Source organism: Triturus cristatus, chromosome 2_1, assembly GCF_964204655.1.
Source record: "Triturus cristatus chromosome 2_1, aTriCri1.1, whole genome shotgun sequence".
Classification (NCBI taxonomy): Eukaryota; Metazoa; Chordata; class Amphibia; order Caudata; family Salamandridae; genus Triturus; species Triturus cristatus.
In genome coordinates, this window is record NC_140581.1 from 1,103,665,531 (window position 1) to 1,103,682,605 (window position 17,075).

Here is a 17,075-nt window from a genome sequence, read left to right on the forward strand (position 1 = left end):
CCTATTAGACGCGATTCATCTACCTACTGCAATATCGATTATGAAATGCAAAGCCCACACAAAAGTTATCGATATCATTTCTCAGGGTAATGACCTAGCTGACAGAACAGCTAAACAGACTGCTCAGAATCAGACTCACACAACTGACATGACAAAGACAATAGTTCCGACACCAACACATTGCATGACAGTTAAGGATCCCGCCCTTGATGTAATTGATATACAGACACACGCTACACCAGAAGAAATAAAGAAATGGACTGAATTAGGAGGGATCCAAACAGATCAAGGATGGATGACGAAGGAAAAATCTATATGGTTTCTTCCCGACTCAATGGTCCAAGTCATCATTAACACCATACATAGTCCAGCGCACCTAGGAGAAAAAGCTATGCTAGACAGCATTCAACACATTTGGTTCAACAAACATTTACGAGCCGCAGCTAAACAAAAAGTTCGTACCTGTATGATATGTTGTCAGTTTAATCCAGGTAAAAGCATCCCCGTAGAACAGGGTGGATTCCAAACTCCCGATCATGCTTTTGAAGTCCTCCAGATGGATTATATCCAGATGGAACGATGTCGAGGATTCAAATATGTTCTCGTAGTCGTCTGTGCTCTTTCCCGTTGGACAGAAGCATACCCGGTTTCAGATTACACTGCCCCGACTACTGCCAAACAGTTAGTTCGAGAATTCTTCCCACGGTACGGTTTACCACGTGTTGTCTACTCAGATAACGGCCAGCCGTTCTCGTCCGAACTAATGAAACACGTTTCCCTTCTATTAGGATACCAATGGAAATTTCATTGTGTCCGACATCCCGAGGCAGCAGGTCTCGTGGAACGCCATAATCAAACTCTGAAAATTAGATTGTCCAAAATATGTAGAGAAAAAGGAGTCGATTGGATAGTAGCCTTACCAGTTGCGCTCTTTTACATGAGAATGGTAGCACATTCTCGAACAGGGCTATCCCCGTATGAGGTGATCTTCGGTAGACCACCAAATATGTGGGGGACGCCTATACCTCGTAAAATCACTGATGTTGACTGTAATATGCTGACAGATTACCTGGCTTCCTTGATGTCTGCACTACAATCTTGTCGTTCACAGGTATCCGCAGCTTTTCCCGACAATACTGAGGTGAAACCCCATGACGTGGTTCCTGGGGACTTGGTGTTGGTCAGGAATTTTGACCGGAAGACCCAACTGGATCCTAGGTGGAAGTCACCGAAGTTAGTTTTGCTCACCACAAGGACAGCCGTGAAAATCGAAGGAAGAAAAGGATGGTTGCACTCGAGTCATATCAAGAAATTTTATGGACTACCACCCAGTATAGAGACTCAACCCTGTAATCCTTCACAGACAGACTCAAAGCTCCCTTTGGTTGAGCAATCGAACTCAGAACTATATAAATTAAAATTGAGGTCCAGTAAGTCAGACGATTTGATTGTTTAAGTCCTCTCCAAGGTGAATCGGTCGAATTTGTCTCTGACATGTATCCTCTGGACCGGAATAGAGAAAGAAATAATCAAATGCTGCTCAAGAAGCAAGCGTATTGTAAATCATTTCGTAGTCATTGTACAGTAACATTATTAATTTTGTTTTTTCTAAGTCTTTTGATCATCATTGTCAGCATCCTATTGCACATGTATTACCCTATTTCTAAGCATGCTTATAATATAACTGCAGAACATTCTTTTAGTGAATTACCTCCACATGAATTGTCTTATAGATTTGCGCTGCGCAATAACACTTTCATTAGTATGCTACATCATTCCCATCAAACCAGCAATGCCACAAATTGTTGGATATGTGGCCGACTCCCTCCCTATCAGAACTATAAGGGAGTTTTGCCCCTCTTTCCCTATCCGTTTACACACAATGGCTCCTGTGGAGCATGGTTTAGTTTGATTAATTCCCTAGATTCAAATTCCGCAGTTTATCAAGACAACTGGGTATGGGGAAACCTGAACCTAGTTTTGCTTAAAGTCTGCTACCCTAACAAGGAGGGACTTCCCAAAAGAACAGGAACTGATCTAGAAAATGAAGTATATGGATTAGGTAATTTTACACTTAACCTTATGATCTTGAACGTTGAATCTGAAGCTACACCAATCTTGCCCGCCATGTCAGTATTCCCAGTAAAGGGGGAATTATGTATAAGAAAGAATGGCTCCATACACATGGGCCATAGTAAATGCACCACTGTAATAAAATTCAGTGATCAAGGCAAGTCTACCTTTAGAGCTTCTCGTCATTCCTACTTTATATGTGGCCAGACCGCATATATACGTTTACCTTTAGATTGGGATGGTACTTGTTACATAGCATTCCTTCTACCACCTGTTTTCCTAGCTCCTCCTGATTATCATAGAAATACCCATTTAGTACACAATAGACAGCAGAGAGATCTCCCAATTGTCGATTACACTGAAACGGCATGGGAAAAATACACAGATTTCAATAAAGGTTTCTTTCCCTATATAGGTACAGTCACTAATAGTAAGCTGATACATAGATTAACCAGAACCCTTGAAGCAGTAGTGAACGAAACTATTTCCGCCTTAGGCAATTTAACAGAAGAGCAGTCTGCTATGCGGATTGTTGTGCTTCAAAATCGTCTTGTCCTTGACGTCATCCTGGCCGATAGGGGCGGAGCTTGTAGGGTCATCGGATCAAGTTGTTGCATTTTCATACCAGAAAATTCACCGTCAGTATATAAAGCCATAACCCGCCTTCATAAGATTGTAAGCCAGATACACCAGAGTCCAGGCACCTGGACTTGGTCCGGTTGGTTCTGGGGCGTGTTGTCAGCCTGGGGATGGAGAATCCTCTCCTTCCTAGGTATTGGCTTTCTCATACTATTCAGTTGCTGCTTATGTCTACAATGTGGGCCAGCGATTTGTGGTCTGTGTGCCACCTCGTGTATCCCACATCCAAGTATTCGTTCGAGATCCCGGAAGAAGAAAGAAGAACAAATGATGTTATATGAACAGATCGATGGATTGATGAAGATCGATATCTCCTAAGGGTCCGAAGGGGACAAGGAGGGAATGAGGAAATATGAATTTTGTGATCAGTTATGTCCCCTATCGTAGACCCCAACGGCTCCATGTACATGCTATAAGTACATGTATGTTCCCTCCTATTCCACTTTTTGAAGACGCAAATATATGTGCGTCCACCGTCAACATGTCCTCTTTTAGATCCGCCATGAATGGGTCAGATATTCCTTTCCTAAGTATGAAAGGCCACCGACTTTATGTGGTTCACTTTCCACATTTCTACAGATTCAGGCGAGTAGGCCCGAATTCTGTCATCAAGCCTTTTCTGCCTTCTGCCTCTGAGAGCTCCAGTCTGAGCCCGCATCTGTGACCATGAACTTTGTCTTACTCCCTGCGCGGCTAACGGAGCCTGACCCAGCCTGTCGCCTGCCAAAAACTGTATTTCACCTTCGAGATTATCTCCTTCGCTCCTCATCCGATGCATTCCTGTCTAGTAGTTTAGGTAAACATTCCCCCAGCTACCGTGCAAAGGGCCAGGCCTTGCTGCCCTCATGCAAGTAATTCATAGCCCCGTTACCATGGAATATTCCTACCCCCTCGCATCTAGTGTAGACACTTAGACGCTTGTACACGCACTAACAAGTCAGTATAGTCAGTATAGAATAAGATTCTATCCTAAGAGACCTCTCTTTTTGGATAACACTGTTCTTTAAACATAGGATAATAGATATGATTTGGGATTAGGTTGACATAACCCCAGACTTCTGTCTCCACATGTAGAGCTAAATGTCAAGTCCCCTTCACCCTCTAGTTGCACGTCAATCACACGTCATGCGGCTGCGCGCGCATCTCTGCCAACTATTTCTGCTGACATTGCAGGATTCTCTTATGGATCCACCCACATATTACATCATGTATGATGACGTTTATTAAATTACGCCCTCTATTAGCTACGTATGCACCTCTTATCAGCTGTTACGCCTCTTGCATCTGTTTCATTGTAATGTATTTTCTATAAAACTGCTTATCTGTCAATAATATATGTTCCTTCCTTCCTGAACTTTCGTGGTGATGGAACAGAAGGCCCATAATTCGAATTGTGTTCCTTTGTATAGGAATAAAGCCTTTTTAAACCCTCTAATACCACGGATTCTGCCTCTCATTTTACTGAGTTATTCTCGATAGATTTTACCGCATAAAAAATAGTACCGGTAACGAAATATTTACCACAGTTGGACACCTTCATTACCGCAGTGTTCACTCCCCAAAGAAAATAATAAAAGGACTACAACCTCGTCAGTCACCTTTCCTTATCCTCCTGCTCGAGACAACTGCCAACTAGACAGGCCTGGTAAATTATAATCAAACTCCTCCAACAGCACCTGCAGCTATCCCTCTCCAAATAATTGGTCAGAAGCTACATCCGCCTAAAATATAAAACAGCCGTGACAAGAAAAAAACGAGGAAAGGGGGAACCCTATTTACGGTTGCTGACCAATCCACACCTGACCCGGAGGCCTGAAAAGGGTGACCTCCTGATGTCAGTACCCCAGGATCACCCTCAACAGGTGTGTCAGTTACAATCGCATCCTCCTGACACATCCTTTTGGCGACAACCTTTATCTCACTCAATGCTGATCTGTCTTATCTCACCAACTATCCTAAACTCCCTTTCAGAGGCTCGATCCCCCATTGTGTAGAAATCACACTATGGCTCTGGACATGCTAACTCACTCCAACCAACCCTTACCGGCCCACCTGAAACCTCACAGCGCGAACGCATACACTATTAACTTCCCCCCCAACCTGTCTGCTAAAGCGAGACGAAATTTCTAGCAGAAACTAATCAGACAGCACAGGGAAACCCTATTTACAGACATATACCACTGCTCCTCTAAAGAACTGAATAAGATGGACTTAATCTTCCACACTGAGAGACCAGAAGACTGGAACACCACTCTCAGAGCACAAGTCTACATCTCCAAAACCACAACCACACCACACAGCTGTAAACTAACATCCTCGCTCCCTAACCGTTCATCAAGGAGAGGGATCACGTCCGTGACCATCTACACTAACGGCACTGTCCTCATTCAGGCAAATAACGAGAACCTAGAGGCTTTCGACTCCCTCTTCCCCACACTTCGTTCCGCTCTCCCCCACCTGCGTCGACCCGCTCTATCACAGCTCCCACCTACAGCTAACCGGCCCCAACAGGATACACAAACTATCGACACCCCGCCCCGCTGCCCCCTCCCCTGAGGCACCTCCCACTACAGCGCCTCCACAAAGCGTGCTCTACAACTCTCTAAGGAAAGTACAAGTCCACTTCCTAACTGAACCCACACACCACAACCCCGCGAACAAGCTCTGCTGACAGTGACCTTTAACCACACTAGTTCCCGCACAGATCTCAGAAATCCTAACTCACATCATGACCCAACACACCGCCCTCCCATGATCCCAAAAAGCGAAATCATGTCCTACACAATGAATGACAGACAACATTCCATAAACATGACCTGCACCACACAGGGCAAATCCCCTCAAGATGCCCTCACCCCCTCCCACGACTCCATGGGGCAGCGTCTCGCGTCACTAGAAAGCGAGATAGACTCGATCTCCCGGGGCTTGTCCGAAATCCTCACCAACCTAGACAAGGCACGCAGGCCCAACCAATCAACCCCCCCCGGGTACCCTCTACATCCAACACCAACCACCACAAGTGCCCTACCTGGCCCACATCAACCCCCGGGACACGATTGCAGAGACTACCAAGACTGGACGCGGAAGCCTGGCCACAAAAATCCCTAAGAAACTCAGCCCTCCCCACTAGGGCTCAGGGATGCTCAAATACCAATATCGAGCCTCTGACCTCAAGACCCACTAGGACAGAAGCAGCAATGACGGACAAAGAAGCAGCCGATCTAGCCTCCTCATACGACACACCTCCAATCGACTCCCCAAAATCCAAAATCCAAGTGATCACGGGTTTCCGAAAAGACCTTCCTTGCACAAAACCCCCTAGACTGCCCTTCCTCACCACCCTACCTAGGGCCCCCAAAGGAAAGACACCAGCAATGAAGAGCCTTCCACCAACTGCTTGCTCATTAACTGCAGGTCGGCGTCCATGCATGCAACTGAACTAGCAGAAGCCATCCTCTCGCAGGACATCGACATCGCATTCATCATGGAGACCTGGCTCAACGAGCTCTCCTCACCATGCTTAGACATGCTTGTGCCCCCAGGTTTTTCCATTATTAACAAAGACAGAAAAGACCAGCGAGGGGTAGCTATCATTCATAAAGACAACATGGTCATCACGGAAATAGAATCATGCAAATACAACACATTTGAATGTCTTTCAGCCAACATAAAGACCAAAGATAATGGAACTTTGCTCTGCCACCTTCTCTACCATCCACCAGGCAACACCTCCGCATTCGCGGAACACTTATCTGACCTAATAGCTCAATGTGCACTCGGAGATGCCAACAATCTAATCCTTGGTGACCTTAACCTGCGGTGGAATGAAACTAACAACCCGCTAATTCAAACGCTATCCAATCTCCTCTATGACAACAATTTAACCCAGTACTGCAAGGAGACACACTACAAAGGAGCCACCTTGGATGCCATCATCACTCAACGAACCGCAATTACAATCAACCACATACTCCCCGTGGACTGGTCGGACCACCACATGATCTTATTTCATATCAACCAACAAACTCTCTCTCAATCGCCTATGCAAGACCCTCCCAAATGGATCAGAAACTTCTCCCAGATTCCCATGGTAGTCCTTGAAGAAAGGATAAGCTCGCTTCTTCCCTACACCAACGACCACCTCTCCACAACCGAACTCACCGAGCATTACAATGCAAAGCTAGTGACCATGCTTGACCAGCTAGCTCCCCTAAAACTGAAAAAAAGCAGAGCCATTCCATCCAGGTCATGGTTCAACTCCGACCTCAATTCTGAAAGGAGAAAACTAAGAGCCAAAGAAAGAAGCTGGAGGAATAACCCTACCTCCATCCTCCGCGAACAACTCAAAACAGCCCGTAGGAAGTACAACAATCACATCAAAAACAAGAAATCCAGCTTTTTCTGCTCAGCGCTGGACAGTGCAAAAATAGACCCAAGGAGTTCTATAGCATCATCAGGAAACAAACCTCCAAACCCGTGAACTCCTCCATACGGGCGTCCAAAGAACTCTGCGACAACTTCGTCAACTTCTTCAATGATAAGATCACTAAGATCAAACTTTCACTGGACGTCATCAATACGCACCCTACTAGGAGCATCACGTCCGGGACGCCTGACTTCTCTCCCTGTACCTCCTCCAATTCCTGGCTTAGCTTCCACCCCATTCAAGAATCTGAGATTGTCACGCTGATATCCACCTCCAAACCATCAGCTCATGTCCTAGACCCCATTCCTCCCCTACTGACTAAAAACACTGAAGCGCGCCCTAGCTCCGCTTTGGTGCACGATCATAAATAGCTCCTTAAAAAATGGAGTCGTTCCAGACTGCCTTAAAATGGGACAAGTCACACCCTTGCTGAAAAAACCCGGCCTCGACATTACGGAGCTGAATAACTTTAGACCTGTTTCGAACCTCCCCCTTCTGTCCAAAACCCTAGATAGATGCGTACTCCAACAACTAACCCAACACCTGAACAAGATCAACCTCCTGGACCCCCACCAATCTGGCTTCAGAAAAGGCTGTAGCACAGAAACCGCGATCCTCAACATCATTAACGATATCCACAGATCACTAGACTCTGACCAATGCTGCCTCCTCATTCTCCTTGACCTCTCGGCAGCATTTGACACGGTAGATCATAAACTGCTCCTTAGGGCTCTCCAAGAAAGAGCCGGTCTTGGCGAGGTGGTCCTCCAATGGTTCTCCTCCTTCCTGCAGAATCGCACGCAAAAAATAAAAATAAAAATTTCACTTCCGACCTCCACCAAGTCAACAAGGGTGTCCCTCAAGGCTCAGTGCTATCCCCGCAACTTTTTAACATCTACATGAAACCTCTCTCCAAACTACTCAAAAAAGCCAACATCCGCTTCCATCTCTACGCTGATGATACTCAGATTTATTTGGAAACTACCTCCCTCAAAGACATTCAAAGACTCAATGACGTACTGAGAGATGTTCAACACTGGCTATCATGCAACCACCTTAAACTAAACCCGGACAAGACTGAGACACTCCTCATCTCGAATAAGGAAGAGAACCCCCAAATTGCTGAATGGCTAAAGGCTGTTGATGCGCTCAAATGAAATCTCACTCTAGCAGACTCTGTCAAAACACTAGGCCTCACTCTAGACCCGAAACTGAACATGACCAGACATATCAAGAATTCGGCCAAGAGGGCTTTCCTTAACCTCAGACTACTGAACAAAATAAAACCGTTCATTCCGCCCAGTGATCTCAAACAGGCCAGCCAAACTCTGATACTGTCACGACTGGACTATGGAAACACAGTCCTATCAGGAATTCCAAAATCACATCTGTCTCCCATCAAAACTGCGCTGCATGCGGCAGCCAGAATGATCCCCGGTATCAAGAAATTCTACCACATTTCTCCTGCACTCAGGGAACTTAAGTGGTTTCCTGTCGAAATGCGGATTAGCTTCAGAACAGCCTGCCTTACACATAAACCCTGCACACCGGCAAACCCGAATATCTGGCAAAAAAACGGTCAGGCCAGGAATCTCAGAAGCTCAAACTCCCTCCTTCTCATCCCACCATAAACTCGAAAACAAAAAACTGCGGATCGGTCCTTCGCCGGTAGCGCTCCTAAAATATGGAACTCTATTTCCCCTCATATCAGAACCATTCCCTTCTTTGTAAAATTCAAAAGCCAACTCAAAATCTTGTTCCTCAACCGCTCCCTATGGAGTGGAGAGGATCAATCGGAGCAGCTAGCTGACACCGCGCACTGCTCCAACGCCAAGGCTTCAAAGGACTCCGAAGACTAAGACTGTCCTGCACTGTTAATGTGTCGCTCTTCTGTTTTGTGTTTTTGTGAATCTCTGCAATGTTTCTGCTGTAAAGCGCTCCGATACCCTGGGGTCAGGTCAGCGCTACATAAAACTTCTTAAATAAATAATTAATAAATAAATAAATATTTCTTTCCCCTTGCAACACAGGAAAGATATTATCCCATTTCCCTGATATGCATGTTAATGCTATTTTATTTTCACTGTCAACATCATAGAGCAATACGTCACAAGTTCTTTCCAAGAAAACCAACAAAGAGCCCTATTCACAAATGCACCTTTGGTCTTAAACACAGAGTTATGGGCGAATTTACCTATTTTACACCTGCCAGAATTTAATAAAGGGATTCCTGGCAGGTACAAACCAATTATTGCATTTGGATTGGATTATTCATGGACTACAATATTTGATTGTTAATACCTATGCTATATTAGTGCTCCTCCAGTTTGGTTTTCTATTTATGGTCAGCGGTTTAACGGTGAGCCGCTTGGGGTTGAGCACAGACATCACATTGTTGTGGGAATAGTTTGAATGGATGGAATAGTTCACGGTGCCCTCATCGTGTAGGAAGTTTTAAAAAGCACTACGGTGTAGTCATCGATAGCTGTGTCATAGTCGTTTTTATTTTTAGATATGTGCTCCACCTGGGTATGGAGAGAGGGAGGGAGAGAAGGACAGATGAGACGAGATGGGTATCACAGATAACAGAGGGTGGGTGGGGCACACGGACAATGGTGGGTGGAGGAGGGGTCAAGTGAATGAACAACAGAGGCTGGATGGGGGGGTCAAGCTGGCAGAGTACGGTGTCAAGCAAACGGACAAGGGAGGGTGGGCGGCAGGGTCAGCAGACAGACAATGGAATCAAGCAAATGGTGAGTCAGTGGGACAGGGTAGGGGCAACCACATGGAAGATAGAAAGTGGGTGTGAGGATGAAGGCAACCACAGGACAATGGAGAGTGCATAGGGAGGGCGTGCACAACCACTGGGTATCACAGGAGAGGGCACTGTGAGATCACTAATGTACCATAGGACAGGGCACTGTAACATCACTAGGGTACCAAATCACAGGGCACCATGGGAGAGGGAACTGTGACATCACAAGGGCATCATAGGAGAGGGCACTGTGACATCACTAGGGTATTGAAGGGGGGCACTGTGACATCACGCGGGCTCCACTGGAGATGGCACTGTGACATCACAAGGGCTCTACTTGGGAGGGCACTGTGATGTCATGAGGGCTCCACTTTAGAGGGCACTGTGACATCATGAGGGTGCCACAGGACAGGTCATTGTGATATCACAAGGCCACTACAAGAGAGGGCACGGTGACATCACAAGGGCTCCACTTGGGAAGGCACTGTGATTTCATGAGGGCTCCACTTGAGAGGGCACTGTGAGATCACGAGGGCACCACAGGAGAGGTTTCTGTGATAGCACGAGGACACCATAGAAGGGGGCCCTGTGACATCATGAGGGCTACGCTGGAGAGGACACTGACATCACTAGAGTACCACAGGAGAGGATATTGTGACATCACGAGGGCACCACAGAATAGGGCACTGTGACATCACAAGGGCACCATAGCAAAGGGGCCTGTGACATCACGAGGGCTCCACTGGAGAGGGCACTGTGACATCACTAGAACACCACAGGAGATGGCACTGTGACATCTCGGGGGTACCACAGGAGATGGCACTGTGACATCACTAGAGTACCACAGGAGATGGCACTGTGACATTACTAGGGTACCACAGGACAGAGTTGAGAGACCGTGATAGAGCACAGGACACCATGAGAGTGTACAGGACACCATGTCCACAGGATGTTCCAGTCTGGCCACATCCCTGCTGTGAAGTGAACTCTAGTGCATCTCTAGCTCTGCCTTTGCTCTCACACTGTGATCACTGGTCTGTGCCCATCTCAGGGCTTTCGGGTTTACCGTTATCAATCAAAGCAGTGTTTGTGCAACACGATGAAGGGAGTTAGGATCATGTGTGAGAGGCTCATGGCGCACCACTGGCGAGGATGCAGTGGGCAGGGGTATCAAATCACAACCGATGGTGCAGGGGTAGCACTGGAGAGTGTGCAGCGTGCAGGGGTTTCACAGCCGATGCTGCAGGGGTACCACTGGAGAGGGTGCAGGGGTTTCACAGCCGATGCTGCAGGGGTACCGCAGCCGATGGTGTAGGGACAAGCTGGGTCTGACATTGGAACAGACTCGAAGTGACAGAGCCATCATACTGTAAGTGACGGAGGGGTCAGAAAGGAAGTGATCCTGGCACTGATTCTTCAGCGGGAGGTGTGGTTAGGATACAGACTACAGTGGTCCAATTCGAAATAAGGAAGAAACTATTTTCATCATGGAAGGCCCAATTAATCAACTCCTCCTAGTTTTCTTACAAAACTCCACTCAATTCAATCACAACAGATATAAGGTCAGAAAATCAGGACACACACACAGAAAATATATTCTAGAAATGCTGAAGATTGTATAATAAACCACAATATGAATACAATTTACATTAAATTCTTAGCTCCAGAGGTGTGGTGGGGGTAGACTGTAAGAGTTCAATTGGGGACGGTTCTAACAGATCCCAAAGACTGTGAGGGACGCAGGGTCAGTCCGGAAGTGAGGTCAGACTGTTTCTAACAGAGGGGAAACCTTGAAGGAGATTAGGACCGATGGAGGGGCTCTCTTGGAATGATGAGGGGGAGGACCGAGAGTGATGGAGGGACAAATTAGGGGTAATGAACGAGGGCATGCTGGGAATAAGGGAGCGAGCAGACTGGGAATCATAGCTGGAGACAGACAGACTGATGGAGGGAGGTAGATTGGAAGTGGTGGGGGACAGACTGGGTGTGATGGAGGGGGGCTGACTGGGGGTGATGAAGGGAGACAGACTGGGGGTGATGGAGGGAGACAGACTGGGAGTGATGGAGGGGGCAGATTGGGGGTGATGGAGGGGGCAGACTGGGGCTGACAGGGGGATCCAACATACATCAACAACAGTCACACATGGCAATCTGAAAACGTGGCAGCTATGCCCCCAGCAGCCGCTGTTTTCCAGCCTCCAGGGGCCCCATCAGCGCTGTAGCGCACACACGCAACACTACACTCTCTTGCCGGGGTTGGTTGTACCAGTGAGTTGTCTCATAACAGTCGGTCCTACCTCATAAATTAAATAGTGGGTGCGCGGTGGGTGGAGGTCAAAGTGACCTGAGCCTCCAGGCCCAGAAGCAAAGGGGTTGAAGGAAACTGCCTCGAAGCCAGAGACCATTTGCATATTTACATACCTTTGTAAACTGGTTACAAAGGCTTAGTTTTTTTCTGGTTCCAGTACCCCCTGGGCCCCCACTCTGCCTATTCCTTACATTTGAAATTTACATTTACTGCTGTAATGTGAGAATGCATTTTCATGAAAAGGAATATAAAGTAGGGTTGCCAAAAGAAAAATGCCAGCCATGTGTTGTTTAAAGACACTGAAAGACCTCATCTTGAAATTAAATAGGGTTATAAATAAAAATGTATGTATTCATTTTTAATGTGACTTTTCTGTCTTTGTTCCCTTTAATTATCAGTCATGGATCATTCAGGCAGCCCTAGAACACAATTAAAAGAGTGTTCTATTTATATTTGCTGTTCGAAGTATGCACAGATAAGTGCTGAAAATACGGCTTTAGGTGGTGCTTATTTTTGTCCTGTGGGGGCATCAAAATAATGAGCAGGCAACCCTAACCACAGGACTGGAAGTTTGTTGCACGATCAGCACATTATTTCCTACACCATCTATCCCTATTAATGCCAGAATAACAATAGTTTAACTTATACCTGAAACCCTACGCCGCCGTCAATAACATGCTGAGTTACTTCAAGTGTCCGGGAATGCACCCTGCATTCAGACAACTCACTCCCCATTCTCGCCCTTCACTTTTACGCTCACCCTGCACTCACAGCAATCACAATGCACTCACACTGACCACCATGCACTCACACCAATCACTCGCTCACCCTGCACTCAGTCATCACTCTGCCTTCGCAGTGCACTTGTGACTTACGCTGTTCACCCTGTACCTCACCCTGCAGTCACACGAGCACACTACTCACCCTGCACTCATGTCAATGATTTTTGTATATTGCTGGACTGGTGATTGCTTTATTTTGCATTTTGAAAGTATTTGCACTTTTTCTTTTGCTCTACCAAATACAGTTTGTATAGATTGTCATTAGGTACTTGCTGATATGATTTGTTTTTATTCTACATGCAGTGTTATTTATGGCGTTGCTTGCACTTGTCTGTAATATGTGCACCTTAAATCTTGTATTTAGCATTGTTTACACTACAGAAATGATAAATTAAAACAGACAAACATCTGCATCAATGTTCTGAAGCATCCAAACAGTTTTCTTCCTCAGCCTTGTTTGCCTGCCTGTTTTGCAATGCTTACTAATAAAGACATTATGATTGAAATTGCTTCCGCAGTTCACGTTATTATCATGCAAAACCCTTGACAGTCGCTAGTGTGTGGCATGCAGAAAATTAACCAGTCTATTTCTCTTGACTTTCGCAGGATACTGAGTTATATCTTGTGTACTTCTCATGTATATTGTCAGTCGCGTTTTTATGGAATTGCAGGTTTGGGTTTGTCTTTCAAAGTTTCAAGGTATTGTCAATTCTATTTCAGACCCTTCATAGTTGTTCTTTGTTCTTCAGCCATAGTGTTCCTGAGGCAATAGGATTGCTCCTTGGCATTGTTCTGATTGCTACCTCAGTTAAATAATCTGCTTTTGACCTTATTGTTACAAATGGCAAACCTTGTATGTTAAGAGTGTTTCCCACTTTCTCATTAGAACTTAGAGAAAGACAATATAGAGGCATTTCATTTAAATGTTGGAGGTTTCAAATCAAAATATACTAGATTTCTGGGTCGTAGGGCAAAGTGGTAGGTGATGGGCCGGGCCGCAGGGGTTGGGGGCCCCCTCCATGTGCTTTGCAGGGGGGCCCCCTCAAGTTTCGTTACGCCACTGGTAGCCTTTAAGCGCCCTGTATGGTAACAAGAGAGAGCATGGGCTGTCGTAGGCAAGAAATAAAAATCTCCCTATATGTGAGCAGTGGAAGAATACAAATCATTCAATCAAAAGAATGGTGAAGAAGCTGTGTTCCCGGGGAGGGACATGTCTGAGTAGAAGAAGGAAAACTATTGAATGAAAGCAAACAAATCAAAATGCAACAAATGGAAAGCAATGGGCGGGCCCGAAGACTACTGTAAAGTTGGGTATCATCCCCAAGAGGTCTACTAACAACTAAGATGTCTGAAGGGGAGACATAAAACCACCTAGGACCTCACAAATATTAATTGCAATCAGTTATATAGATCTGTACTCAATACCCTCTTTAAATGGGCCGGTACTGTCCGGTACTGAGTACCGCCACTTTTTTATTTTGAGAGGGAACGTACCGGCACTTCTCAAGAGTGGCAATACTTTTAATTGGAGAGTACCGACACTTCTCAGAAACTAGAAGATACTCTGGTACAGGTTACCTGCACTTCTATTTTTCTTTTTCAAGCACTGCTCAATACGCTGTCATGTATTTTTGCAATCATGTTAATTCTGCCCGTCTCAGGATATCCCAGAATAAATGTAAAGGCTCAGTTTGAACACATACATGTCAACCTGGTTAAGTACAATTAGAACATAAGAGCCTTCATCTCGGGCCTTTAACGTGGGAGCGGGCCTTTAATAGCCAGTATAGCCCGCTACGGTGGGCTATAAGGCTATATTAAAGAGTCAGGTTACCTTTTATTGTATTTCAATGCATCGAGAACAAATTTCCAGTTTACTAATCTGAACACTTCTAAAGGTCCCAAAGCAAAATATTCAGCTACTTTTCTCCATTATTCATTCACAAACTCTCGAACCTGTTTTTTCACCGGTCATTGATATCGTCCCTCTTAGCATTTAAAGCTGATCTGAAAGACATCTGAAATTGGATGTGAATCACTGTGTGAATAGAAAATACTAATCATTAATGAAATTCTGATCACTGTTGTGGTCTGGGAATGATCTGTGATGGATCACTTTTAAAAGTAGTGTAGCCACCTGTCACTTCTTTCAATAACTTCTGGGCCAGATGAGTACATTTGACACTAGTGCAAAAAATAGAGAAAAAGATTATTTGCACCTTTTTGCTACTTATCTCATATAAATTGGAGCAAACGCACTCTGCAGTCCACAAGACTCCTGCACGCCTTTCGCCGTTCTGGCTTCTCCATCCCCATTGTAACCTCACCCTCCTCTTTTCTCCGTTCCATCTCTACTTTGCCTCCATTTGTCCTTCCTCTGCCCTCTGTCTCTCTTTCCCCACTCCACCTCAGTCTCTCCTTCCACGTATCCTAACCCCACCTCCTCGCTCTCCCTAAAATCCCTGCGTGCCAGTGCCACACAAGTACAGTTTTGTGAAGAGAATTCTACTTACAAAAGATCTCTGTTGTGCCCATGTATGTATGTGGCACTCATGACCCCGGTAAGATCGTCTGAAGCCCGCCAACGCGCGCGAGCTCTAAAATATGCCTTCCAATAAATTACCAGAATGAAACGGATATCAATTTAACGTCCCCCCCCCCTGATTTTATACGTCTTCAATAATAGGATTATAGGCTGCATCCGGTATGCCGAGCATTTCTTGCCTCCTGCTAAGCCCCTTTGGGCGACAATCACACGCAGGCTCCGAAGATAAGCCTCGCGCGGCCTAATCAGCATTACAAGACTTTTCTTGTCAGGGAAAGGCTGCGCAGCAGGAAGTGGCGCTGGTATGTACGTATCTCCGTGTTTTTCAACAACACTCCTTACGTCACAGATGCTGTGAGAGGATATGGCTTGGTGTGCCCGCTTGGTATTGTATTACCTTATGAAATTTCTCACCCTCGTTCTGTCAGAGCCCGCTCTACAGAGGATGTGGCGTAACGGCCAGGGCGGTCGACCTTGAAGCTGGGGAATCAGGTTCGAATACTGGCGTACTTTCAAGCATCCATGTCATTCTGCTGGGGAAATCACTTAATATCCCAGTGCCTGAAAAATTAATGGCTACTGGTGCTCGTGTGAAGCGCTCTGATACGTTAGAAAAAAAAGAAGGAAAAAAAGTGCCTTGCAATACTGAAGGCGGAAAATGTAGAGACGATGCTTTTCACAGGTCACATTTCGTGTCCTCTTGAATGTATTAAGACATTGGCAAATTTGGCAATTAATCAGGGCCCACTCATTCTAAGGGGGCACCTGCTAAAGTAATGAGGACAGTCAGACTCAGAAGACTCGATGTTTCTCTTTTATAGTTTCTTTTTTCTTTCTCTAGCTCAACCTTTCTGTCGTCTTCTTCCTCTGGGTTTCTTTACCCATCCTTACCTCACAGCTCTCTACCTTTATACCTCTCTTTCTCAACCATACCTACCTCTCGTTTTGTCTTCTCCTTCTTCCATGCCTTTCTCACCCCTATTTACATCGCCCTCTGCTTTCTTTGGCCACAGCTAACTTTTTCTTACCTACCTCTGTCTCTCTTGTGTTAGAACACCAGTAATTCATGATCATCACCCATAAATATATTTTGGCAGTACAATAACTTTGTTTCTAAACATATGCTCGTCATGTTCTAAAAATACGCTACTTTTCTCCAAATAGCATTTTTTATTTTTAGTAGTATTAGTAAAATGTGATGTTTATTTAGACTTCAGTCTTATTAAATGATATTTAAATTACAGCATCAAAATAAGATAACATACATCATTGAATATAAAATACAAGTATAAAATACAATAAGACGCAATTCATCCTACGATAAAATATGTACAATCTCAACCACAGTGAATTAAATGAAAGATTCCCCTCGAGTGTAATAATTTATCTCAGATTGACTGTAAAAACCTGTCAACAGACAATAACAAGCATTGGCATAGCCAATAGGTCTCGCCTTTGGGACCTTATGAGTGTTTAGCCATGCAACAGTTGCATAACTAAATACTTATAAGGTCCCAAATGCGAGACCTATTGGTATGCGAAGCGGC